The sequence below is a fragment of the Lithobates pipiens genome, unplaced genomic scaffold (assembly GCF_037356315.1).
Source record: "Lithobates pipiens isolate NorthernLeopardFrog02 unplaced genomic scaffold, aLitPip1_a1.2 Scaffold_19, whole genome shotgun sequence".
NCBI classification, from domain to species: Eukaryota; Metazoa; Chordata; class Amphibia; order Anura; family Ranidae; genus Lithobates; species Lithobates pipiens.
The window spans coordinates 138,815,189-138,842,638 of NW_027507764.1; positions in this window are offsets into that span (position 1 = coordinate 138,815,189).

Sequence of the window (27,450 nt, forward strand, 5' to 3'; positions counted from 1 at the left end):
GAAGCAGCTGCAGGCTCCGGAGTCAATTATGACGAATGCCTGCATATTCCTTTCTGTAAGCTGTAACAGGATGAGGAGAGCAAGATGAGAAGATTGGTTGGTGTTGGGTAAGGCAGGAACATGCATATAAGACATTGACAGGCACTTACGCATCTTCGCTGGACAGGATCTCACGTAATGCTCAGGTTCTCCACAATACATGCACAGATTGTTTAGTTGTTTAGTTGTTTAGCTATCGTTCTTCCATGGTGAGAGAGGATGAAGCAAGCCCAATTTCATGGGCTCAGATGTATCGGAAGCCGGAACTGCTGTAGCTGGAGGAGCCTGGCTGGGGAAGATGGGAACTTTGGGCAGCATCCAAGTTGGACGATATTGTCCTGAAGATCTCTCAGATCGACGTTCTCTTCTCTTCTCGATCTGTATTGATAAGTTGATGAGGGTATCCAAGGATTGGGGTATTCCCACCCATGCCAGTTCATCTTTTAGAGGATCTGATAGGCCCATCCGAAATTGGTAACGGAGGGTCGCATCGTTCCAATTGGTGTCAGAACTCTAACGCCAAATTCGGCCACATAGTCCTTTGCTGCTCTGCGGCCTATCTAGAGGGAATGTAATGCTCCTCAGCAGTGGCAATTTGCTGGGGGTTTTCATAGAGCTGAGACATGGTGTCAAAGAATGTGATGAGGTTTGTTAAGGATTTGGCTTTCTGTTCCAAGAGGAGGTGTGCCCAAGCTTGAGGCTCACCTACCAGAGAAATGACGAAGCCCACCTTGGTTTCTTCCAGAGAGAATGTACCTGATTGTAAAGTGAAATAGAGTTCACAGGCATTGCAAAATGCTCTATATTTGCTGCGTTCACCCGCAAACCTTTCCGGCATGGGTACCCCCAATAAGTACCAGCTGAAGTAGCGCCTTGAGGATTGGCGGGAGATGACAATACTTGTACCCATTCTTCCAGCCAGGTGTACCCCTCTTGCTAATTCTTGAAAGCTTGCGTCAGACCCGCCCAGTGTTGGCACAGTTCTTCCATGGGGGAGGTTCCATGCTCAAGCTCAGACTGGCTGTCTGATACTGTGATGTTCCTATGTACCTGACGAATGAGCCCGATAGTGCTGACTCGTGACCCCTGATAGAGCAGACAGGTGGCTCTGAAGTGCAGAACTGTATGAGTGCCTGACAGGTAAGCTGTCAGAGTGGCCTCTTTGAGGTTCCTGATGCTGCAGGGATGAGGACCAGCAAGGAGAAGGATCAGAACAGCAGACAGGCTGGAAACTGGACCACCCAATATCCAGACACACACACACCCAGATCTTCACCAGACAGGAGATGCTGGAGCAGGTGCAGTAGACAAGCAGGTCGGGTCACAGGCGGGTCAGTAACTGGCGGGCAGCATGGTACTTAAAGGAGCAGGCAGAATCAAGGTCAGAGACGAGTCGGGGTCAGGTGCAGGTAGAAAGCAAGGAGAGTCCAAAGGCAGGTCGGGTAGTTCAGGAAGTTGATCACAGAAGCAGATTAACAAGGAGCAGGGGTCACATGAAGCTGCAGAGCAGAAAGCACTGGTCCTGTCTTCACATCCTGTTTAAATAGGCCACTTGGAAGAATCGCGCGCATGTGCACTGGCGCACACAGACGTGCACCAGCTCGGCCAGCGGCATTGTTTCTTCCATAGGGCACTTCCTGACACAACAACTGGTTTACTGTCTTTTCAGTTCACATTGAGGCAAAGCTTTGTGTATCAGTTTGCAAAGGAGAGCATGGTATTTTGAATGGTTTAGAATTTTTATGAGCTGTATGAAATTGATATTAAGATGAGCTGGAAACTGCAAGCAAATTAAATTTTCATATTTAAAGTTGAACTATAGGCAAAACTTTTTTTTTTCATTTTGGACAGAGCAAAAGAGGGTTATAACCCATGTCAGATTTTTTTTTTGTTGCCCTCTGTGTCTCATAGCGGAGATTTCCCTTCACTTCCTGACCCATAGCCAAACAGGAAGTGAGAGGAAATCCCTGCAAATTAAGGGTATTACTTGGGGACCCCCAGGTCACCAGAACTAGCATCCCCATTGGAAGACTTCCCCTCTGGTACTTTTCTGGGGACAATCCACAATTTTGGATTCTCTTTTACTTTCACTTTCAAAAATAATGGTAAACAGGACAAATAGAGAGGGTGTATCTCCTAAACAGGGGCACAGACGGGGGCAACAAAAACTGACAGGCATTCTAATCTCTCTCCACTCTATCCAAAACAGAAACAAAAAAAAAGGTTTGCCTTTAGTTATACTTTAGGTTTAAAAGGATGGCATAGAAACCAAGATCATAGAGGTCAAAGATGTGATCAAGCCTCAAGATAAGAAAGGGCTTTGTTATGTGCCATTCCTCCTAGAACCTAGACATCACAATCTGACTAGTAAAGACATGCCCATTTATGAGCATCTCTAATACAGAATCACTCAGTGTGCTTTGGCTGTTACTAAGCACACAGAAGCACTAATTACTGCTTGAGAGTTTATGATCAGTGAAATTGTCTATATGCTATCAGTGTTTCTTTGGACAGACATCCTAATAGCTTCATCAAAGAAGCTGAAATCTATTGTAATGGTATAGTGTAATGGATAGGTTTGTTAGCATATATAAAGGTACTGCAATAGGAATCCATTAAATTGTTTTTAATCATAACGATATATAACAAATTATGACATCAATAACATTTTATATGCACTAATATTAATAACATAGAATAGACAACACTGTCCATACAAGCGTGTTAGAACCACATTCATCCGACTTTAATCAAGCACTAGCCCACCAAAATGAAGAGTCTACATGGGTCTCTATCAAAATAACGACAAACTAGAAAAATGGGAACCTCAAGATATTGTCCCTTGATAGAAATCCTGAACAGCCTCTGAAGCAGCCGCCAGATGTCTGGTGGAACTGGTCAGGCTATGGTTTACACCATCACCTCACCTCCTCAACTATGACCAAACCTGGAATAGAATTAATGGACTGCTCATCAAATGTATCCAATATAGAGACTGCCTTGGAGACTTGATAAGTATATACTCTCTTTGAAATATTGATCAAGCTTCTGTTGTGGAACCTTTATGGACTGCCTTGTTACCTCACCAGAGACATCAAGTTGAGCCCCTACAAGTGCAGTTGGGGAGGACTGTGTTGGGGGGGGGGGGGGGGGCGGTCGAGAAGTATTGATGGACAATCCCCGGCAGTACTACACAAGCATGAACCTTGTTACCCTAGCATAGCCAGTTGGTTTACACCAGTGGTTCCCAACATCAGTCCTCAAGTACCCCCAACAGGCCATATTTTCAGGTTTTCCTTTACACAGCTGCTTTAAATCAATATCATTGACATGGCATTGATTTAATGACATGGCCCCTTTCACATGGACGGACCATATGTCAGTTTTTCATCCATCCATTTTCAGATGAAAACGGACAAACATGTATCCCTATGGGATAGCGGATGTTCATGGATGAACATCTGCTGGCATCAGTCTCCGCTATGCTACATTTCTGATGACGGAGGAAAACCCTACTTTTCCATCCATCTGCGGATCGGATCGGATGAAAACGGACTCTACCGTCCATCTTCATCCGATCCCCCATAGAGGAGAGCAGTGCTCTGACAGGTCGGTCTCTGCACAGTCTGCAGAAACAGACCTGTCATCTGCCTGCTTAGCGGGGATCGACGGAACGATCCCCCGCTGAGCAAAGCGGAGCCCGCACACGGACAAGTCCGTGTGAAAGGGCCCTAAGGGAAGTTTCCAAAACATGGCCTGTTGGGAATACTTGAGAACTGAGGTTGAGAACCGATGGTTTACATGATACTAAGCTTTGACAAGGTGCTACCTCTAGACCACTGCAACTGTTTGGGTACTACATACATACCGGTAACCACCGTGGAGTCAATGCCACCTATTAACATCAAAGTTGGATTTTGCACTAACCTATATTCCCCACAACTGAGGAACGCAGACTCATGATGCACGATAATCTACACTTGTGATAAATTAATTTATGAGCCGAAGCATCCTATATACATTGGATCCTGTAGGATCACTAGGTCACTTTAATTCTATAAGCTATACAGTATATTCCATTGTTGCAACTTATGGTCATTGGCTAGTATAGCTAGATTGTGAGTGAGGTGGATATTTGGGTTTTAATAGTGTAGCGGCGGCTCCTGAAGAGCACGCACTATGCATTTTTCAAAGTTAAAGTTATGCCTGAACTGCAGTTTGGTTTGGGTACAATTGTCTAAATTTAGACTCCAGCATCAGTCTGACTGGACTGTGAGATATTCAGCCTGGCCACAGGGGGCACTGTCTCTTCTGGCAGGCATGGAACTATGGTCTGGTTGGGTGCTTAAGTTGCTCTCTCTAAGAGCCCGCCCAGTGGGAGTGGCGCTCTTGCTGTGCTTTCTGGGAGAGGGTATTTAAGGTTCCACCCGATCTTTATGTCTCGGGGGTGGCTAATCTGAGGAAAGGAAACTAAAGGAGGATTCTGAGGTGTTTGGGTGCCGCCTCTGGTTTGGGAGAGACCCAGTGACTTCAAGCATTCCAGGGGAGGACTCTTCAAAAGAAGACCACGTACGGGTTGGTTTCTTAGTAAGAGCCTGGAAGGGCTGAAGTACCCAAGAGAATCCAGTCTCATGGATTTCGCCAAGCTGGCTGAAAGATCCAGGTATCCTATGAGTGTTCTTCAAGTTTAGTTTCCCTATGTGTTCTACAACAACGTCTGTGGCAGAGACATTATCTTGTATGTTCTACAACAACGTCTGTGGCAGAGACTTGTTCCTGAGTAAGCACCTTGTTGGCTGCTAGGCCTTGTGAGAGAAGGACTGTCCAACATGAGTGAACATCCAGTTGTGAATGGCTATTCTCTAGATGCAGTCAAAGTAAGCAAGTTCTTCAACATTTTGACTTTGACACTAAGAGTACCTTAACTTCCTTTCCAACCCTCTGATCCCAATTTAAGAGACTGTTCATTGTCTACGTTTTGCAAATAAAATCCATTCAAGTGGATCTGTTGTCAGTCTCTCGAGTTACTGGGCCATTTACCACGGGACACCCCTAGACTTGAAGAACAGAAGGTAACGGTAAGCCCAAATCTAACCAGCAGCTCCTTCGAGGGTAGTACTACAACAGTATATGTGTGTTTGTGAGATGTGGTACCAATGTTTTTTTTATTTTTTATTTACAGCAAATGTTTTTGGAATCAATAAACTTTTTCCATATAGTTCAGTGAGTTGAATATTTTTCTTTTTCTGATAATTACTTGATGGTTGCTTGAGCATAATTTGGTTTTTATATCTCAGTTATAATCTCTATGAAAATAACCTATGGCCAAATATATGGTAATAATATCTGCTATGATGCAGCAGAATCATCCCTATTGTGCTCACACCCTTTGACAAACAGCTTGCATCCAGGGAAGCTCATCTGTCCCCAAACATATGTAGTCATGTGACGTGTGGTTACATGATGCAGATAACTACAGCACCTGTCAGTTTGTTGATTATTTCAGTCTTCCTGGCTGTGGCTGAATGCAAAAAAAGCTGTGATCCCACAGCAGAATTACCATTAAGCCTCATACACAGAATGAGATTGTCGGACGAACCATCTTCCATTAGTTGTTACATGCTAGTCTCATATCAAAAACAAAGAGGTTACTAAAATTCTCATAGAACAGAATACAACTTTGGAAGTGATGTAATGTGTTGTATTGTATCATATTCTTTCATTTTCAAGCATGCATGGCCATTACTAGTGAAATAAATAAATAATAATTTCCCATAGTTTGTAGACGTTATACCTTTTGCGCAAACCAAACAATATACGCTTATTAGGATATATTTACCAAAATTATGCAGCAGAATACATTTTGACCTAAATTTATGAAGAAATTCGATTATTTTTTTATTGGATATGTTTAATAGCAGAAAGTTTAACTTTTTCTTTTTTTTTTTTTTTCGTTTATAGTGCAAAAAATAAAAAAAGGCAGAGGTGATCAATAACCACCAAAGAAAGATCTATTTGTGGTATAAAAGGAGTTTGGGGACAGCATTGCATGACTGCGCAATTGTCAGTAAAAGTAAGTGCCGCATTGCAAAAAATGGCCTGGTCATGAAGGGAGGAAAATCTTCCAGAGGTCAAGTGGTTAATTGCTTGCATTAGCAATTTTAAATTTAAAATAATATTCTGATTTACAAAATAGGGTAACTACATTCAATTGATCAGACTACAAAGCCACCAGCTAACATTGTTAGTATTATTAAAAGAGAATGGTAGAGATGAAGACGTCTTTGACGCTGATTTATTCTTACAGCAAGGTACAAAGACACAGTTAATGCTTACCCAGAACAGAGGCTCAGTGAGTAGCTCTGTACCTGTCACAGAAGTTCCTTCATTTAATTAAAGGTAAATTTTAGTACTTTTATATTTAGCTTTTTAATCACCCTGGGATATCTATCTCTGAAGCTAAAGGAAGCATATGCATTAGTTTCATTTTTTTTACTTGTCACGCATCATAAGTTACATTTCTGTGACAGTGTCAACGAGGGAAAAGCTCCAAGCTCCAGGAAAGAATGAACTCTTTGTTCCAGACGAGCTCTGATGCCGGATTGCTGGTGCACTTTGGTGCTGTCTAATCAAAGAGGAGCACTTGAGACTTGTTAGAATAAAAGTCAAACAAGTCAGCCTGAGGCGGTTTTGACGACCAGCAGTACCTATGGAGCTGCTGGGAAGTTATGGTACATGCCTCTTCTTCATGAGAAATCCCATGCACTAAACATAGATTCCAGATTTTCGATTGAGAACTTGTATTGTCCAAAGTGGTAAATGTCTACTTCCAAATCTACCTGTTTATGATGTTTCTTTGCTGTTAATGCACATCAATATGCTTTTGTGAGTTAGTGTGCAACATAAAAAGCACAGCAATATGTGCACTTCATTTGGAGTTCAATGAAAAGTGCATCAGGCATTAAGTAAATCAAGTTTTAAAGTGTATGTAAGCTTTATGCCCCATACACATGGTCGGAAATTCTGACGGAAAAAGTCAGATCGGATTATGTTGTCGGAAAATCCGATCGTGTGTGGGCTCTATCGGACTTTTTCTGTTGGAATTTCCGACGGAAAAAGTTTGAGAGCTGGATCTAAAATTTTCCGACAACAAAATCCGATCTGACTTTTTCCAAACGTGTGTAGAGAATTCCGACGCACAAAGTGCTAGGCATGCTCAGAAAAAATTTGGAGACGAAAGCTATAGGCTACTGGACTCTACGTAGTCCTGTCGTACGTTTTGTGCGCCACCTCGTTCCGAACGATCTGATTTTTTGACAACTTTGTGCGACCGTGTGTATGCAACACAAGTTTCGGACAAAATCCATTGGAAAAAATCCGACGGATTTTGTGGTCGGAATGTCCGACCGTGTGTATGGGGCATTAAAATGTGTATATACCAAATCTTCATGTTGGTGCTTAATTATGGGTTTGGATGTCAATACTACATGAAATCTATTACTGACCTGTGTTGGACCCTTAAAGTAGTATGCGTATCTAAACTAGGGTTGTCACCCCATCCCTTTAAACCCAAACACATATGAATTACACAGGTTCTGAGGCTAATTTAATGTAGATTAGGCACCAAGTGAGTTACATTACCACCTTAATCAGCCACAGAACCCGTGTAATTAATATGTGTTTGTTTTTAAAGGGATGAGGCGGCAACCCTAATCTAAACCCAGAACCAAAAATTTAATACCCTGCAGCTCACCAGACCTTAGATTTGGTGGCTGCTGTGGTTTTCTTTTTTCCAGCTCTTTTTTTATTCAGTTTGTGATTTTGACAGTAACACACTTCCAATCCAGGGATGACAACACTCGCTCAACCTACTGTACCAGGACATCAGGAACAGCATCAGACTTAAAGTGATTGTAAACAATGACCTTGTAAAACAACCCGTTCACATAGCTCCCAACTTTTCCTGGTTTTAAGGGACTGTCCCTGATTTGGAACAAAGTCCCTCTGTCCCTCTTTCCTCCTCTTTTGTCCTGCATTTTTGTCTGATCTATATAGCTGTATATAAAATGCACTATTTATCTTTCAAACAGTGTTTCCCAGTGCTAAACCTTTCATCCAATTTCTAAATTGCTGCATTTATAAATTACAATAGCCAGTATAAAGGAATAGTAGTGGTAAAAAAAAAGCAATGGTTGGTGTAAATTAACATTTTTTTTTGTAGAATTCTCCTTTAAGGGGGTGTAGCAGGCGGTGTGTCCTATACTTACATACTTTTGCTAATAGGTGTCCCACTCGCCCAGCTCAAAAAGTTGGGAGGTATGCATTCAGTTTAAAATAGAAATGAAAGTCAAAACATTTTTGTATAGATATAAAAATACATTATAAATGCCTTTTTTTTATAAGTGATAACATTCCTTTTGTTCTCAGCCAGGCTGGGGGGCAAGAGAGGCAGCAGGACACTGAGCTTCTCAGTGAAAGGCTGTGAACAGGGGGGAGTGTCAGGGCAAGTCTGATCATTGGAGGAGAGCTGAGTTCCCTGCATAGCTAGAACACTGACCATGGTGTGCTCTCCTGCTAAGTGCAGTCAGTTTCTAATAGGAAAGCAGGGGGACTGCTAGGAACACCAGGAATTTTGCACAAAGAAAGCAATAGAAAGACAACAGGATACTTTGTTATACAAGTACATGGTACAGCAGGCACATATCAGGAACATGAAGTGTTGGGGTAACAAACGCTTTAAGGACACCACCCCTCTCTCTTTCTTCATTGAATGGAGATGGTGGTCCTGTAGTTCGCAGAGATAGCCGAGAACACTGTAAATGACTACAGTCAGCACAGACAGAAAGTGCAAGATTTCTAGCAGGATCAACAGGTATTTTCTGTACCTATTAACCGGTTCCCGACAAGCGCACGACGATGTACGTCGACAGAATGGCACGGGCAGGCATATTGGCGTACAGGTACGTCCAATCTTCAATGCTGCCCTGCCATCGGTCGGGACCCCTGTGAGTCTGGTCGTGGGACCCGCGGACTCGATCGCTGCGGGCATACCCGCGATCGTCTCACGGGACGGCTGAATGGAGGAAATGCCGTGTAAACAGCATTTCTCCATTCTGCCTAGCAACTAGTGAGGCTGATCTCTGCTCCATGTGATTGGAGCAGAGATCAGTGTTCACTAAATGAAAGCCCAACCCCCCCACAGTTAGTAACACACCCCTAGGAACACTTAACCCCTACACTGCCACCCACTGGTTAACCCCTTCACTGCCAGTGTCATTTACACAGGAATCACTGCATTTATATAGCAGTGATTACTGTATAAATGACAATGGTCCCAAAAATGTGTCAAAAATGTCCGATGGGTCCCCCACAATGTCACAGTCACAATAAAAATCGCTGATCGCCGCCATTACTAGTAAAAAAAAAATAATAAAAAATTATTAATAAAAATGCTATAAAACTATCCCTATTTTGTAAACGCTATAACTTTTGCGCAAACCAATCAATAATCGCTTATTGCGATTTTTTTTACCAAAAATATGTAGAAGAATATGTATCGGCCTAAACTAAGGGAAAAAAAAGTTTTTTATATATTTTTGGGGGATATTTATTATAACAAAAAGTAAAAAGTAATGCGTTTTTTTTTTCAAAATTGTCGCTCTATTTTTGTTTATAGCGCAAAAAATAAAAACCGCAGGGGTGATCAAATACCACCAAATGAAAGCTCTATATGTGGGAAAAAAAGGACATCAATTTTGTTTGGGAGCCACGTCGCACGACCGCGCAATTTTTCAGTTAAAGCGACGCAGTGCCGAATCGCAAAAAGTGGTCTGGTCTTTGACCAGCAAAATGGTCCGGTCTGTAAGTGGTTAAACAGTTATAACAAAGTGTTTTCACTGGTATTTTAACCAGACCAAAAGGAACCAAACAGGAGAAGCTTATTGTCAAGACATATATACCCTTTGATTTACAGTTGGGCTCTGGATACTGCTAGCAACATATAGCTCACGTAATCGTAAAAAAATGTGATTACTCTCCTGGAGGCAGCAACTTTTAACTAGGCAGCTTCATTAAGCAGTTATTTTAATAAATACATTCATGAAGTTTACTATTAAATTACGAAAAAAAGAGAAAAATTCCATCAGAAACTGTTTTCCTTAAATGAGGTCTCCGGTTGTTATGTTAAAGACAGCCTGGCATCCCCACAGTTGGAATATATTTACAGTAATTTGGCCTCTGCGGAGCGCAGTGCATAATTTAGTGCGGTTGCACCAATTGCTACGTTACCTTTACACAGCCCTGCGCTGCTCAACACACACATCCAATTTGTTATGAAAAAAGAAAACAAGTTATAAAGTACCTAAATAATTTGAGACATATGTCATGATTTCATTGGCAGTGATCTGGCTGCCCTTTGACCCCATTCTATTGCCTTGCAGAGCTCCATTCCCACAAGAACTGGGAACTGCAGGTCACGGCTTACAAAGCTAGGAATCAAATCAAGATGTAACTTTTGATTTATTTGTGGCTGTTTTCAGTCATTACAAACTATGCTGGCCATGAGAACACATAATCGCAGACTTAAGCTAAACCGAAGAACCGAAGAAAAAAAACAAAAAGGTGCCAACGAAACCGCTTAGCTGGTATGTAGACTACAAATTTAAAGTTCACAAAAAAAAAAAAAGGCCCAACATTCTTCAGTCAGTAGTAATAACAGCCTGCCCATTGTCAGAGAGCGGAGAGCCCCCTGCAATGTGCTGACACATGGTTTAGACTTAAGTTGTGAGAGTGGTTTGCAAGATCTAAGAATACAACTTGTCGAAAACCAAATATGACATTAAGAAAAAAAAGATGTTGGCAGCATCTTTCATCCTTCACAGGCTGGAGTTCTGCCTGACTTACAGCGCAGGGATTTAAACCTTCCACCTTTACAGGGGGAACACACAGAAAGGCTCTCGGCTCAGCCTATGTGAGGGTGTCACTCATGCTATGGAGTTAAAGCCCCCTGGGACCCGAGCAAAGTTCACTTCATTCATATTCACTCCATGCCATTTGGATACTGCCAACCATTGAAATGAGAGTTTGGAAACTCATGCCCTTGACAGCTAATACTAGACTTTCACAGGCATCTAACCTTCACTTCTAGAAATAACTTGAACTTGTAAACCAAACCACAGGGGCTAACATGTCAGATAAAGATGCTGATGTCCAAATCAAATGTTCCAGTGAGGCTCAGATCTTGTTTCACGGATTCAAGAAAACACCGAACTTACCGAGATCAATACTATTTGAATAGCGAAAGTGAAGCTGATGCAGAAGTTTTTAATCTGTTTTTGTTTCACGCGGAAAAAAAAAAGCATGCCATACAATGCAAAAAGTTTCAAGAGGTGCTTGTATTAATATGACTTTTGATAAGAATTTAGAGAAAGATTCCTAAACCTAATTGAACAGTGATTCCGCGTACACACGACCGGTTTTTCCGTCAGAATAATTTCTGATAGTTTTTCTGATGGAGTTTCGACAGAGTTCCGCTGAAACGGACTTGCATACACACGATCACACCAAAGTCCAATCGTTTAGAAAGCGGTGACGTACAACACGTAGAACGGGGCTAGGAAAAGGAAGTTAAATAGCCAGTAGTCAATAGCTGCCCTTGCGTCGTTTTTGCTCCGTCACAATAGCATACAGATGAACGGTTTTCCACATAGGAATTGATTCTATCGGAAAGATTTAAAACATGTTCTATTTCTAGGTCCGTCAGAATAAAAAAAAAAAAAAAAAAGAATAGCATACAGACGAATGGTTTTCCACATAGGAATTGATTCTGTCGGAAAGATTTAAAACATGTTCTATTTCTAGGTCCGAATTTTTGAGAAAAAAAAATCTGATGAAGCCCACACACGATCGGAATATCCGATGAAATGATTCCGTCTGACCTTTTCTGCCAGAAATTCCAGTCGTGTGTATGCGGCATTAGGTGTGGAAATCTTTCACTATGATAAAAAACATCAGAAAGATGCTTTTAAAAAAAATCTGTGTAGATTAATCATTGATTGACATCCCTACTTCTATAATGCCTAAATAAAAATTAAAGGCTTAATTTTATATCCCATAACTAATATAGGAAGTGAAAGGAAATCCCTCCAAAGTGAGAGAATCCCGGACTAGGGTCACCAGAATTAGTGCCCACTTTGGTAGAAAGGCCCCGCCCCCCTACATTCCTGTTCTGGTGACAACACAAAATTTGGGATCTTCTTTCATATTCACCTTCGGTGATAATGGTCATCAGCATAAATTGAGAGGGTGAATCTCCCTAATGGGGGCACAAACTCGGGCAAAAGCCTGACTGGTATTCTATTCCCTCTCCTCTTTAGTTATACTTTAAATATATGTTGATGGTTCCTTCCCAATGTTATTTACCTGTCTTCATTGTCTACTTCTAGCATAGTAAAAAAAAGGTTCTGAGACCTATCTGGTTTAAATAAATACTTTTAGCCATTGATTGACTTAGGTCAGCCATAGACGGGTTGCAGGAAAGAAAATTGCTTGATTCCCCCATCAACACTGACTGTCCCTCCTGTGGAGCTATTGTGTTCTCCTGGCAGGGATGGGTATTACAGCCGCTAGCAATAATCGCATGTAAAATCAGACAGGCTGGTTGTACCCAAGCTGATTATTTGATCAACTTGGGTACATTCAGACTGCCCATACATGGTTTGAATCTCGGCTGGTTCCTGCTGAAACGGCTGAAATTCTAACCGTCTACGGCCGGCCTAATACAATACTTCTCCAAATTAGTGCAGTTAGTTCAGGATTCTGTTTTTGCACAGGGAGACTTTACAGAGGCAAAGGTCCTACTAAAAAAAATAAAAAAATAAAACCTTTTTTTTATGTCTACCATTCAAGAGATTTCTCTCAATTCTTGTCCCGGGGAGCACTGCTTTCATGACAGGAAGTAATCTGGAAAACCTCCTAATGGGGTCATAACTAGTAATAAAACTTTGGTAGATAATCTAAACATTCTCCACTCTATTCAATAATTAAATAAAGTTTTGGCAGAAGTTCAATTTAAAAAAACCGACTAGTTCTAATTCAATTATAATCATGAATGTGTTGTTATTGATTCTAATGGCAAGTTCTGAGAAAATAAATATAAGCATGGACCACAAAAGATTACCACTGCCAAACAATATCTTCTCAGAGATAACCATATGCTGCATAATATAGGTACAATTTTGATCGCTGAATTGAGCATCAGCTCTACTAAAGCTTGCCATACACCTATAGATTATATGTAAATTTTCTATGGTTAGATGGAAAAAGTGCAACAGATTTCTCCATGTATGCTAAACTGTGTGGATGGAGGAATCTCCCACTGAGCCAAGCTTCAGTACCTTGCTAGTCGGCCCCGCTGGCTCTCAACCTAAACAATGCCTGCACCCAATCAGAATGATCAGATATTGTGAGAGCCAGCGGGGCCGACTGGCAAGATATGGAAGCTTGGACCAGTGGGTGATTCTTCCATCCACACAGTTCAGGGAAGATGGAGGAACTTTTTCCATATGACCATAGAAAATCTGCAGATAATCTATAGGTGTATGGCCAGTCTAAGTGGATAGTGAATGAGACTGTGCAAAATCTGGTGCAGCTCTGCTTGGTAGTCAATCAACTTCAGGTTGTTCAAATAAGCTTTAACCTGGAAGCTGATTGGTTTCTATGCAGACGTGCGCCAGATTTTACACTCTCCGCTTTTAGTAAATCAACCCCACTAATCAATAATTACAACATGCAACAAATACCAATGCAAATAAACTAGCATGCAACCCAGTTAAACATCTGCAATAGAAGAGTCATTATCACAGTATTAAAAATACAAGGTGGAGCCTTGTTCATCATTGAGGTAAAGGACATTTCTCATATCTTTCTCCATAAATGATTACTGGTTTCCCCTTTATATGGCTGGCATTAAACGCAGCTATTACATGAAACCTCAGTCACTATCACCCTACTTTCATCGCTATTAGTACCATTCCATATTTAATGAAATGTCACAATTTGATTTGTTTCTATATATTAACCACTTCCCTACCTACCCATAGTCATATGATGCCCACAGATGGGATCTCCCATCCTGGGTGGGCGTCATATGATGTCCCCCCATTCCTGGCCGCCTAGGGGGCGCGTGCGCCCGCGGCGTCGCTCAGGACCCGATGCGCGTGCCGGGCACCCGCAATTGCCCCGGGAACACAGCAGGACCGTGGATCTGTGTATGTAAACACATAGATCCATGTCCTGTCAGTGGAGAGGAGACCGATGGTGTGTTCCCAGTACAGAAGAGTCCCCACCCCCCACAGTTAGAATCACTCCCATAGGGAACATAATAACCCCTGCAGCGCCCCCTGGTGTTAACCCCTTTCCTGTCAGTTACATTTACACAGTCAGTTACATTTACACAGTAATCAATGCAATTTTTTAGAACCGATCGCTGTGTAAATGTGAATGGTCCCAAAAATGTGTCAAAAGTGTCCGATATGTCCATCACAATGTCGCAGTCACGAAAAAAATCACAGATCGCCGCCATTACTAGTAAAAAAAAAAAAATGCCATAAATATATCCCCTATTTTGTAGACGCTATAAAAAAAAAAAATTTTAAATTGGATATTTATTATAGCAAAAAGTAAAAAATATTGTGTTTTTTTCAAAATTGTCGCTCTTCTTTTGTTTATAGCGCAAAAAAAAAAAACACAAAGGTGATCAAATACCACCAAAAGAAAGCTCTATTTGTGGGAAAAAAAATTATGTCAATTTTGTTTGGGTGCAACTTCGCATGACCGCGCAATTGTCAGTTAAAGAGACGCTGTGCCGAATCCCAAAAAGTGCTCTGGTAAGGAAGGGGGTAAAATTGTCCGGGGCTGAAGTGGTTAACACCTGAACAGTCATTTCTTTTCTGAACTCTCCTTCTTTATGCCACTGGGATTTTTTCAACCCTCAAAGTTCTAAAAGACACCTTCAAAAGAACGCAGTATTTTTAAGGATATTAGATTTGATTTAAGTTGCTAATTGTGGATATTTAGATTTTTCACTTAAGGAGAATAGAAGTAAGATATATAAAGCAGTAGTATGGCAATGTGGTAATACTGGTGCTTTTAAAAATCATATACAATTGTAAAGCACACCAGAGTGCTTTACAAATGTATTTAGTGGAGCCTTTCTTGCAATTTTTAACTTGAGACCCTTTAAACCCCCAAAATAATTTTTGGCTCCCAGGAAACCCCTGCTAAAAATGATAGCCACAGTTTATGGTACATTAGCTCCAGATGACAAAATTCCTTTTAATAATCTATGTGCCCATTCAGATACTGAGCTGCCATTCAGCCCCGCCCCCTCTCCCCCCTGATTGCCTAACTGACTTTGATTGACAGCCGCGGGAGCCAATGGCGCCACTGCTGTGTCTCAGCCAATCAGGAGGGAGAGTCCCAGGCAGCCGAGGGATTCGTGGACATCGTTGGACAGAGAGGGGGCTCAGGTAGGTATTGGGGGGGCTGGGGAGGCTGCTACACACAAAAGGCTTTTTATCTTAATGCATAGAATGGATTAAGATTTAAAAAAGAACCTCCTGCCTTTACAACTCTTTTAAAGTGTTTGTAAAGTTAATGTATACGTTGACTTTAGCTATTTGAAGAGCCATATGATCTGGAGAAGGATAACCTTCCCTTTAAATTCAATGAGTTCTTATTAAACACTATGAGTTTTCATCACCCCAGTATTACGTGTAACACAAGAGGAGGGTGATAGAATAGAAAGTAATCTGGAAACAAAAAAACAAAGATGTTTCAGTGAAAATCAGAAGAATTAGGTGGTTAACATATACACTATATTGTCAAAAGTATTGGGACACCTGCCTTTACACGCACATAAACTTTAATGGCACCCAGTCTTAGTCTGTAGGGTTCAATATTGAGTTGGCCCACCCTTTGAAGCTATAACTGCTTCAACTATTCTGGGTAAGCTGTCCACAATGTTTAGGAGTGTGTCTGTGGGGAAGCACATTTGCGATGAATTCGAGCAGAGACTGCGAGCCAGGCCTTCTCGTCCAACATCAGTGCCTGACCTCACAAAGGTGCTTCTGGAAGAATGGTAAAATATGCCCATAGACACACTCCTAAACCTTGTAAACAGCCTTCCCAGAAGAGTTGAAGCTGTTGTAGCTGCAATGGGTGCGCCAACTCAATATTGAACCCTACGAAGTAAGACTGGGATGCCATTAAAGTTCATGTGCGTGTAAAGGCATGCATGGCAATACTTTTGGTAAATTAGTGTGTACATTTGGGGATAGCTTTGGTCAAGAAAATATTGGTATACCATATTATATATATATATATATATATATATATATATATATATATATATATATATATTAGTGCTGCTATGCACCTATTATTTAAGTAAAAAATATATCCCAAAAACCGCCCAATGGATTGTTCCTATGCTGAGTGAACTCACTTCATCTGCACCAGTAATACGTTTTAACCACTGGAAATGCTATTTGGCTTATCACCCAGTTTTCTGTTACATGTTGTACAATCGTTAAGTTGTTCCCTGTGTGCAAACAATTCATCATTTAAAACAAGCTGGACAAATTAAGCAAGGAAAAAGAGTCTGCGGGCACGTCTTTGGTGACAGTTATTTTATGAAAGAACAACAAATTAAGCAAAAGGTCATTGGTTCTAACAATTCTATGTATAAAATAGGACAGGTACATTGTAATTACAGCTGTCCAAGTTCAGAAGCCAACAAAATAGCAAGATCTGGAATGTGTATGAAAATATGACACCCCTTTCATGGAACAACGAGTATTGTTACACGTTTGCTGCTGAACAGTCAGGAACAGAAAGACAGGAATCATTCTAATCACTTTAAGGAGGAACGGCTTGATCCTGTCTTGGGACAACATGTTGCCAACTTCCTGCACTTTCCTCTTTGGCTTTTACATTGACCTGCAGATCTGTGTGGATACAAATATTCACCTTGTTTATCTCATAATATAGAAAGCAACAATAGTAAGAAGAGCCGGCAAGACTGTAATCCTTGAAGTGTCGTTTATTGGTACGACTTATGCCTTGTACACGCGGTCGGACATTCTGACCACAAAATCCGTCAGATTTTTTCTGATTGATTTTGTCCGAAACTGGTGTTGCATACACACGGTCTGACAAAGTTTTCGGAAAATCCGATCATTCGGAACGTGGTGACGTTCATTGCGTATGACGGGACTACGTAGAGGCTGGTAGCCAATAGCTTTGGTCTCGTAATTTGATCTGAGCATGCGTGGCACTTTGTCTGTCAGAATTCTCTTCAAACGATTGGAAAAAGTCTGATCGGATTTTTTTGTCGGAAAATTTTAAATCCTGCTCTCAGAATTTCTGATTGGAAAAAGTCCAGAGCCCACACACGATCGGATTTTCCAACAATATATACCGATCTGACCTTTTCCAGCGGAATTTCCGACTGTGTGTACAGGGCATAAGGCTTTTTGCCAAAACGCGTCAACATTGTTGTTTTATTGTCCCTCTGATATACCAATAAACTACACTTCAAGGATTACAGTCTTGCCGGCTTCTTACTATTGCTGCATTTGAGTGTGTAGAGCCTCGCCACCTGTGTTACCTTTTTACTTTTAATATAGAACGTATAGTAAATCTAAGTTGTTTTGATCAAGACCAAATTTATTTACGATTACGATTTTCGCTTCAGTTTTGGGCTCCCTACATAGAGCTATGCTGTAACGTATGTATCATGTGACTACACCGGGACATTTCCTGGATTTTGCATAGGGGTTTATTTACTAAAACTGGAGAATGCAATATCTGGTGCAGCTTTGCATAGGTACCAATTAGCATCTTTTTTTTGTCAAAGCTTAATTGAACAAGCTAAAGTTAGAAACTGATTGGTTTCTATGGAGAGCTGCACCAGATTTTGCACTCTCCAGTTTTAGTAAATCAACCCCATAGCGTCCTATTACAATATGTGCACACATGTGCTTCATAGAACAGCAGTTTACCTTATACAGTGAACCCCTTATCTGAGAAATATAAACAAGCTCACAAAAAGAAGTCAAAATGATACATATTATTGTGCTTTAACATTTTTACACAACTAAAACTAATCAAAAAATAAATAAAACACAGCACTAATGTTTAAACCACAAGGCTGTGTAGTATTTAAAGGAATATACCCAAAAAACTCCTTTTGGTATACCAGCAAAATACCCTAGCAAGCACCTCATGTAAAGGTAAAGAGTAACAGTGCTTTATTACTCTTAGATTGACTATAATCTGATCAATATCCACAAATAATGATCTTAGTTCAAACATAATTGGGCCGTCTGATTTACCTCGGGGTTAATAACCAGATGCCAGAGGCATTTGTTATCGCACACTGAGACTTTTTTCCACTACCAAAGTGATGTTCCAGGGTCCAAGCCATTTCTCTTCTTGGCAGAAAATGGATAAATCAAACTTCCACATGTGTGCCGCTGTCGGTGCTAGTCATGATTTCAGGTCCTCGTTCTCCAGTAACTTGTTTCAAAGTGGCAGATGTCTCCCTTTCTTTTATTTTTTTGGAACATGTCTGACCATCTCTGGAAAGCCTTAGGGTAAGGAAGGCTATGGAAGGGTGGGTTCCTTGGGTGTTGGGAAAGGCAGAGGTACAATCAAAGCAGTAAATGTTCTATGACGATAATTAAAATTTGATCAAATTTTCTCATCTAGAATTTTGGCCACACTCCATAATATCAGGTGTCTACTAAAAGAAGACTCTTCAAACCTGAGTTCACAAAATGTGGAAAAATTACGTAACCAAATATGTACTTGAAGACCATAAACTGTGGTATAAGCAATCATTTTCCCATATTGTATACAACACAGCATTATGTATATCATTTTCCATATGAGACTAGATGAGAATCTTAGCATAGGCAGAATCTTGTTAGAGTGGCCAAGGTTGTTGTTGTCACATTGCTACCTTGCCTAAAGCAGCTTTGTAGATTGGTCGGTGCTTGTGTAGGTTGAGGCCTTATTCTCCTAGTGTGTGTTCCAATTGGTATTTGTGTAGGTTGAGTTAGGGAGTATTGGAGGCAAGACTTAACAATAAGAAGCTGAAATGTTACTGAAAGGCAAAGGTCTAAAGCAGGGATATGCAATTAGCGAACCTCCAGCTGTTGCAGAACTACAAATCCCATGAGGCATAGCAAGACTCTGACAGCCACAAGCATGACATCCAGAGGCAGAGGCAGGATGGGACTTGTAGTTTTGCAACAGCTGAAGGTCCGCTAATTGCAGATCCCTGGTAAAGAGTTGGTGTAAAAAAACTGGAATAAGAATTTGCAGAGAATTGGACCGAACATAACTCCTTTGCTAGGATCACCTCTTTTACACAATGCATTTTCTTTCTTTTTTTACGGTCCCTAATCTGGTTTGTATCATTGTTACAATGTGTAAATAAGCTTTTATCAGTTGTCTCTTTTATTACCTGATGGGGAAAAAGTGTGTGGCCAATGACTATACAGAAAAAAAAGCTACCATTTTGCCTCTGCCTCTTATAGGCAGAAGCCTACTGTGCCTAATCCTATAGTCACCCCTTGCACTATGGAATGTACCCTATCCCAAGGTGATGAATCAGAACTGGAATCTGATTGGCAGTTATTCCTTGCTCCGTGTCAACATTGCTCCTTGTGTTGCTTTACCAAAAAGTCCAACAATTAAAAAAAAAAAAAAAAAAAAAAAGGAAAAGATAAATGATCACTTGAAACAGCACAGCTGTTGATGAATAAAACACTGCTGACTGAACAGTAAACACAGAAAATACATTTTATCACAATAGAAAATTATAAACGTGTTTAAATATATGGCTGTTATAGAGACAAAATGCCAGGATTAAAATAAAAGGAAACAGTGCAGAACAAGATATATTGTCATTATAAAAAAACACAATTTCTAGTCACGCCACAGATTGCACTTCTGTTAGAAAGAAATTTTGCGCAAAGAACCGTTTTAATTAATGTTCTATAATTTTTAGCTTCATCAGCTTCATCAGGTCAAAAGAAGGATAAGTTAATAATGCACCTAAAACAGACAATAATGTTAGTGTTGCTTAACTATGCATAAGATGAGGGCCAGCTATAACCAGTTATCCATTCAATGTGCTAACCTTTTCATAGATTCCAGCAAGTTGACTGTACTTTCCAAATAAATAATGTGCTCTATTGCTATAGACAGAGGTGATAAGATATTCATGTCTAAAGTTGGCCATACTTGGATCTAATTTCGCCTGACTCCTGCTGAATCAACCAAAATTCAGTACAGGGATGGCCCTGTCAGAACCAACTAGCTCAGCAAAAGTTGATTTTTCAATTGAAGAAGACAGGTAGGAAATTTTTGGTCAAACAATACCTGCATCCAGTCAGATGAAGTTTTAGTATTCTGACAGCTGCAGTGCCTGCTGTCAGAATACAATAGCCAGCACTGCAGATTCATCCATTCACGCTGTATAGCATAGCCACTGGGCTGAATCTGAGAAATCTTAATGTGTATGGCTAGCTTAATTCTAGTCTCTTTTGTTTATTATTCAAATTATTTTAGATGTGTTGCTAGTATAAACTTGTTCCAATCGAGGTCAGGATGCTTAGTTGTCCTCCCAACTGAAGTTGCAACAGCAGTGATGTATGGGAACTGGCAGTGGTGTAACTAGAACCTTCAGGGCCCCGATGCAAGAAACCATGAAGGGCCCCCCTGAACCCCAGCCAGGGCCCTTCCCTCCGAGTCCAGCGGTGGAACTCCAGGGCTTGGTCACAGGTATGACCTTTGTGAGCCCTGTAGTTCCACCACTGGCATCAGTGTTTTTTTTTTATTATTTTTTTCTAAAATCTGGCTGGGGAGAACATACATCGGACTGAGCGGCAATGCATGGAGCAGGGGAGGGGTACTCTGAGGACCCGGCAAAGGACACAGGTCATGCGGGGAATGCACAACTAAAGAGCAGCCAGTGCGATAGTCGAGCATGGAGCTCTGCTAGTCACCCTCCACCTCCAGCCACCCGTGTGCATGGTGCACTGGTACCCCTAGCTGCCTATGCTGCTGCCGGCCATATTTAGAGGGGGCTGCATGGGCCCCCTGCAGCACAGGGCCCAGTTGCGGTCGCAACTGCTGCACCCCCTATAGTTACGCCCCTGGGAACTGGTATGGTCTTCAGCTGCTCAACTTCTGATGGAGCTGTACATTTTGCTAGCTGACTAGACAATCAGGTTGATTTACTAAAACTGAAGAGTGCAAAATCTGGTGCAGCTGTGAACAGAAACCAATCAGCTTCCTTTTTTTTTTAGGCTGGGTTCACACTGCTGCGGCAGCGAGAACCGGATGTGATTCGCACCGCACTGCAGTGCAAATCACATCCGATCTCTGTGCGATGCGAGTTCAGCCATACAGATAGTATGGCTGAATTCGCATCGCACCCGCTGCAAACTCGCACAGGACCCTTTTTTTGGTCCGCAGCAGAATCGGATCGCATGGCTGTTCACATCATGCGATCCGATTCCTTTCCTAGTTTGCAGATCGCACTGCGATATGCGAACTGATCTGGGGGTGTCATTAACATTTCACTGACACTCCCAGCAGTCCGCATAGGGCAGTGTGAACTGCCGGCGGGAGGCATGCGATGCGGGAAAACGCAGCGGATTCGCGGCGTTCCCGCATCGCTCCAGTGTGAACCCAGCCTTAAGCTTAATTGAACTAGCTGAAGGTAGAAGCTGATTGGCTACCATGCACAGCTGCACCAGATTTTGTCATTTCCAATTTTAGTAAATGAACCCCTGAGGGGCTGTGAGTTTGTGGTGAAGAGTGCCATGTAAAGAGATGTGAACTAGGTGCAACTCACTACAACCAGATTTTAAAATGGCACACCATAAAACATGTTTTACCCAGCTCCAAACACTTTATCAAAGAGTACAAATAGAGAAGTCATCACACGTTAGTATTTTGCACTACATTGGCTGTGGTCCTTTCACACCTGCAGCTGTTATCTCTCTATCTGATGTGCAGACCTGTGTTTGACTATTTCTGATATTTAGCACTTAGAACATTAGACACAGACCAAACCCCACTTCTACAGAGTAATATAACCATTCTCACATTCTCTTTTATTTTAAATTAAAAAAAAATTCAGCACCGCTGCATTGTGTATTTCCAGATGTACCTACATTTCTTATGGTAATGGGAAAATTGAACAAGCCTTAGGCATAAATAATATTTAAGGTGCCTTTCTCTGGCCTCCCCCCACTATCCCAATGCCCTGCTTATTGCTGATAAACATTAAAATCCTCAATTCTGCCTCGCTTGCCTAGGACTGGCCAATGGCCAATACCCATATCTTGTGTATCAGGCTTTAATTGCCTAATCATGAAAAAGTGTTCTCTTGATTGGCTACTGCACCCCACCCACTAATGCTCACCTTCCCCATGCTACCCTGCTGCTGTATTCACCAGGCAGAGCCCTATGTCTAATCCCTATGTAGGCTCAATATTGGGCTCCACCAAATGCACACGAGGTTAATTAACTACTCCCTTCCAACACGTGACAGTGTCAAGGCAGGCTACTAGCCACTCCAGCCTGAGCAATGCGTTCTAAGAGGGAGGGTAATAGGTCACTTGCTCCCCAATACCTGAAAATGTAAGATATCTCCAGGAGCTCCGACAGAAGAATGAAGAGATGGGGGGGGGGGGGGTGAATGTCATTGGAGGGAGTATGTGTTCTTAAAAGAACCTGTCACTTTGGCTGAATTGCACCTGTAGGCAGCACGTTCATAGAAAATAATTATACCAGTATTTCGTTATCATTTTACCCAGGTGTGTTTACTATATCATTTAAGCGTTTGGTTACTAGTGATGGACGAACTTCCGACGGGACGTTTCGCGAACGCGAAATGCGAACGGACCCAAACGTTCGCGAAACCGAACGTTCGCCGCGGGCCCCATTGACTTCAATGGGAGGCGAACTTTGCAAACCTTCATGTCGAATTTGCGGCCACGTGGTAATTATTAGGGGGTAAAACGTAGTCCCACCATCTGGACAATGACATAATACATGTATGAGGTGAATTTGGGATCGATAACTACAAGCATTTTTATTTTATTTGGGAAATTGTTCTAACAATTCAGGACTATGGAGCTAATGAAGGCAATGGAGGAGAGGGAAGGTCAGGGACCAGGGTAGGCAAAGAAGAGGGTGCAGGAGATGATCACCAGCAGCGTGACATACCGGAATGACACATGCACCGTGATAGAGGCATCTGACAGCAGCACCGTAATACAGAGCACTGACAGCAGCACCGTGACATACAGCGCTGACAGCAGCACCGTGACATACAGCGCTGACAGCAGCACCGTGACATACAGCGCTGACAGCAGCACCGTGACATACAGCGCTGACAGCAGCACCGTGACATACAGCGCTGACAGCAGCACCGTGACATACAGCGCTGACAGCAGCACCGTGACATACAGCGCTGACAGCAGCACCGTGACATACAGCGCTGACAGCAGCACCGTGACATACAGCGCTGACAGCAGCACCGTGACATACAGCGCTGACAGCAGCACCGTGACATACAGCGCTGACAGCAGCACCGTGACATACAGCGCTGACAGCAGCACCGTGACATACAGCGCTGACAGCAGCACCGTGACATACAGCGCTGACAGCAGCACCGTGACATACAGCGCTGACAGCAGCACCGTGACATACAGCACTGACAGCAGCACCGTAAGCAGCCCCAGGAGGAAGTCAGCACAGCACAGGGATGGTGTGATCCCCTCATAATAAGAACCCCCAGGAGGAAGTCAGCACAGCACAGGGATATCATAAGCAGCCCCAGTAGAAATATGACACCGCTCAACCTCTTCAAAGAGTAGGGTAGGGGCATATAGTACGGTGTGCTTTTTTGGGTCAAGGAAGTGAGCCAAATGAATTAAGAAGGTCTGTGTGCTTGATTAAAAAAATAGTTTATAGACATATACATGGTCTACTGGTCACATGTGTTGAATTCCTCCGAGATCCATGCCTCATTCATTTTTAGAAATGTGAGGTAGTTAACACTGTGGTGAGCTAGGCGAGTACGCTTATCGGTCACAATCCCCCCTGCTGCGCTGAACGTCCTTTCGGACAGGACACTGGATGAGGGGCAAGCCAACAGTTCGATTGCAAATTGGGCAAGCTCTGGCCAGAGGTCAAGCCTGCCCACCCAGTAGTCTAGGGGTTCATCACTCCTCAGAGCGTCCACATCGGCCGTTAACCCAATGTAGTCGGACACCTGACGGTCTAGGCGTTCCCTGATGCTGGATCCGGATGACACCTGTCGATGGGTCGGCTGAAAGAATGACCTCATATCCGAAGTCACCAACACATCTTCAAACCGGCCTCTTCTTGCAGGCGCTGTTGGATTGGTACCCGCAAATCCTTCTCTGGGAGTGGGAATTGCTCCTCTGCCAGCGCACGCAAAAGCAGAATGCAGCATTTCTCGAAGCAAGGCCTGGAAGTGCTGCATTCTGACAGCCCTCTGCGACGGCGGTAACATTTCCGCCATTTTGTGTTTGTACCGGGGGTCTAAGTACGTTGCCACCCAGTACTGGTCCTTGACCCTCATGCTTTTTATACGGGGGTCCCTATTAAAACACTGGAGCATGAAGGCCCCCATTTGCACTAAAGTGGAAGCGGTGTGGTGGCCTGGCTCCTGCTCATCATCCAGGATAATGTCGTCCTCTTCATTCTCCTCTCCCCATCCTCGCACAACAGGGATCCCAGAAAGGTTTAAAGCATGCTCTTCTTGCTCCTGCTCATCCGCCCCGGCACCATCCTCCTCTGACTCCTCATCAGACTCCTGTTGTTGACTTGTCTCAGATAGAGTAGCCCCCCCTGGGAATTCATCCAGCATTGCGACTTCCTCATCTTCCCGCTCCTGCTCCTCCACAGCCTGATCAATGACACGACGCAATGCACGCTCCAGAAAGAAGGCATAAGGTACCATGTCACTGATGGCGCCATGGCTGCGACTGACCAGTTTGGTGATCTCCTCAAATGGCCGCAGAAGTCTGCATGTGTCGCGCATGAGCAGCCACTGGCGCGGTGAAAAAAAACCCAGCTCCCCAGAACCGTTTCTTTCGCAGAGTTCATACAGGTAGACGTTAACTGCACGTTTCTGCTGGAGCAGCCTATCAAGCATATAGAAGGTTGAGTTCCATCGCGTCGGGCAATCGCAAATAAGACGTCTGACCTGCAGATGGTGTCGCCGCTGAATGTCAGCAAGGCGAGCCATGGCCGTGTAAGATCTTCTGAAATGGGCCGAGATTTTCCTTGCCTGCCGCAAGATGTCCTGGACCCCAGGGTATTTGACAAGGAATCGCTGCACGACCAAGTTTAAGACGTGTGCCATGCACGGCACGTGCGTGATTTTGCCCTGTTTCAATGCGCTAAGCAGATTGGCACCGTTGTCACACACCACTTTACCAACTGTCAAATTGAGCGGTGTTAGCCACTCATCTGCCTGTGAACGCAAAGCTGAAAGGAGTGCCGGGCCAGTGTGGCTCTTTGCTTCCAGGCACAACAGACGCAGCACGGCATGGCAACGTCTCACCTGGCATGTGGAATAGGTTCTGGGGAGCTTGGGCGGTGCAGTGGAAGAGACGCTAGCAGCGGAAAAGGAGGAGGCAGCTGAGGAGGAGAGGGAGGAGGATGGAGTAGGAGGAGGAGAAGAAGAGTCAGGCCTGCATGCAATCCGTGGCGGTAAAACCAAATCTACACGGGTGCCACGGGTTACATGCTTGACGGCCGTCAGAAGGTTCACCCAGTGGGCAGTAAAACTGATATACCTTCCCTGCCCGTGTTTGCTAGACCACGTGTCTGTGGTCAGATGTATCTTGGCACCGACACTGTGTGCCAGAGATACATTCACTTGCCGCTGAACATGGCCATATAGCTCTGGGATGCCCTTCTCTGAGAAATACTTCCTTCCTGGGACCTTCCATTGTGGTGTTCCAATGGCCACAAATTTGCGAAAGGCCTCCGAGTCCACCAGTTTATATGGCAGTAGTTGGCGGGCTATGAGTTCTGACAAGCCAGCCGCCAACCGTTGGGCAAGAGGGTTATCCGGCATCATCATTTTTTTACGCTCAAACATTAGGCCCACGGAAGCCTGCCTTTTTGCAGAAAAATGTGAGCTTGGCGTGATGGAAGGTGGAGTGGAGGACAATTGTGAGGAGAGAGGAGAAGGAGAAGTAGAAGACGAGGCTGGACGGTGAGAGCCTGCAGTGTGGCTTTGTGTGTTCCGTTGCTCCCACTGGGCTCGGTGATGGCTGCTCATGTGCCTTCTTAAGGCGGTCGTCCCTAGGTGAGTATTGGGCTTACCGCGACTAACGCGTTGACTGCAAAGATTGCAGATGGCAACGCTATTGTCAGCAGCGGACACGTTAAAAAAAGCCCACACTGCGGAGCCATGTGCCGGTGTCCTGGGAGCGCCAGATGTGACCGTACATGGTCGATGACTCGCTCCTGATACATTTGCAGTCTGCTTTGTCCCTGCTGTGCAATGTAAGTCATTGCTGCTTCTCCTCCCTATCTGCTGGTCCATATCTCCCTCTGAACTCCCCTCCTCTTCCTCTCTTGTGGGCACCCACGTGACATCACTAGACACGTCATCATCAACGTCACCTTCCCCACCGCTATAAGTAGAGATCTCGGAGTAGGCAGCAACACCGGGGACCAACCTCCTCCTTGGGCTGATCTGGGTACTGGCGTCAGACTGCTGAGTAGCGCTTGTTGCTACCTCCTCTTCCTGATCCAATACCAAGAGTGGCTGCGCATCAGAAATGTCCTCTTGATATGGATCGGAAAATAATTCCAGTGACTCAAGCGGAAGGTATGTGGTGGTGGTGGTGGTGGTCGTGTTGTTGGTGGTAGTGTCTTTGGGGGTGCACATAGCAGAGAGTGAAGAAGAGGGTGCAGATCGAGAGGATGAGGAGGGTGCAGAAGAGTAAGGCTGAGCGAGCCACTCAACCAAGTCTGGTGCATCCTTTAAAGTAATTGAACGCACCTTCTGCAACTTCCCACTTTGGCTCAAGCCTGTTGCTCCTGCCCTACCCCTACCACCCCTGCGGAAGGGCCTGCCTCTTCCTCTGCATGTCATTTTTTAAATGACCCTGTGACAAAACTCTTAGTCCCTATACCGCTGAAGGACTGCTGCAGTATAGGTGAGCGGTCAGCAGTGGTGCACGTCAACCCTATCTATTGTGGACCTATAGCGGTCCTTACAGAACAGCAGACTGTACCGCACTCAAGCCTATGTACCGTAGCACCCTATACCAAGTT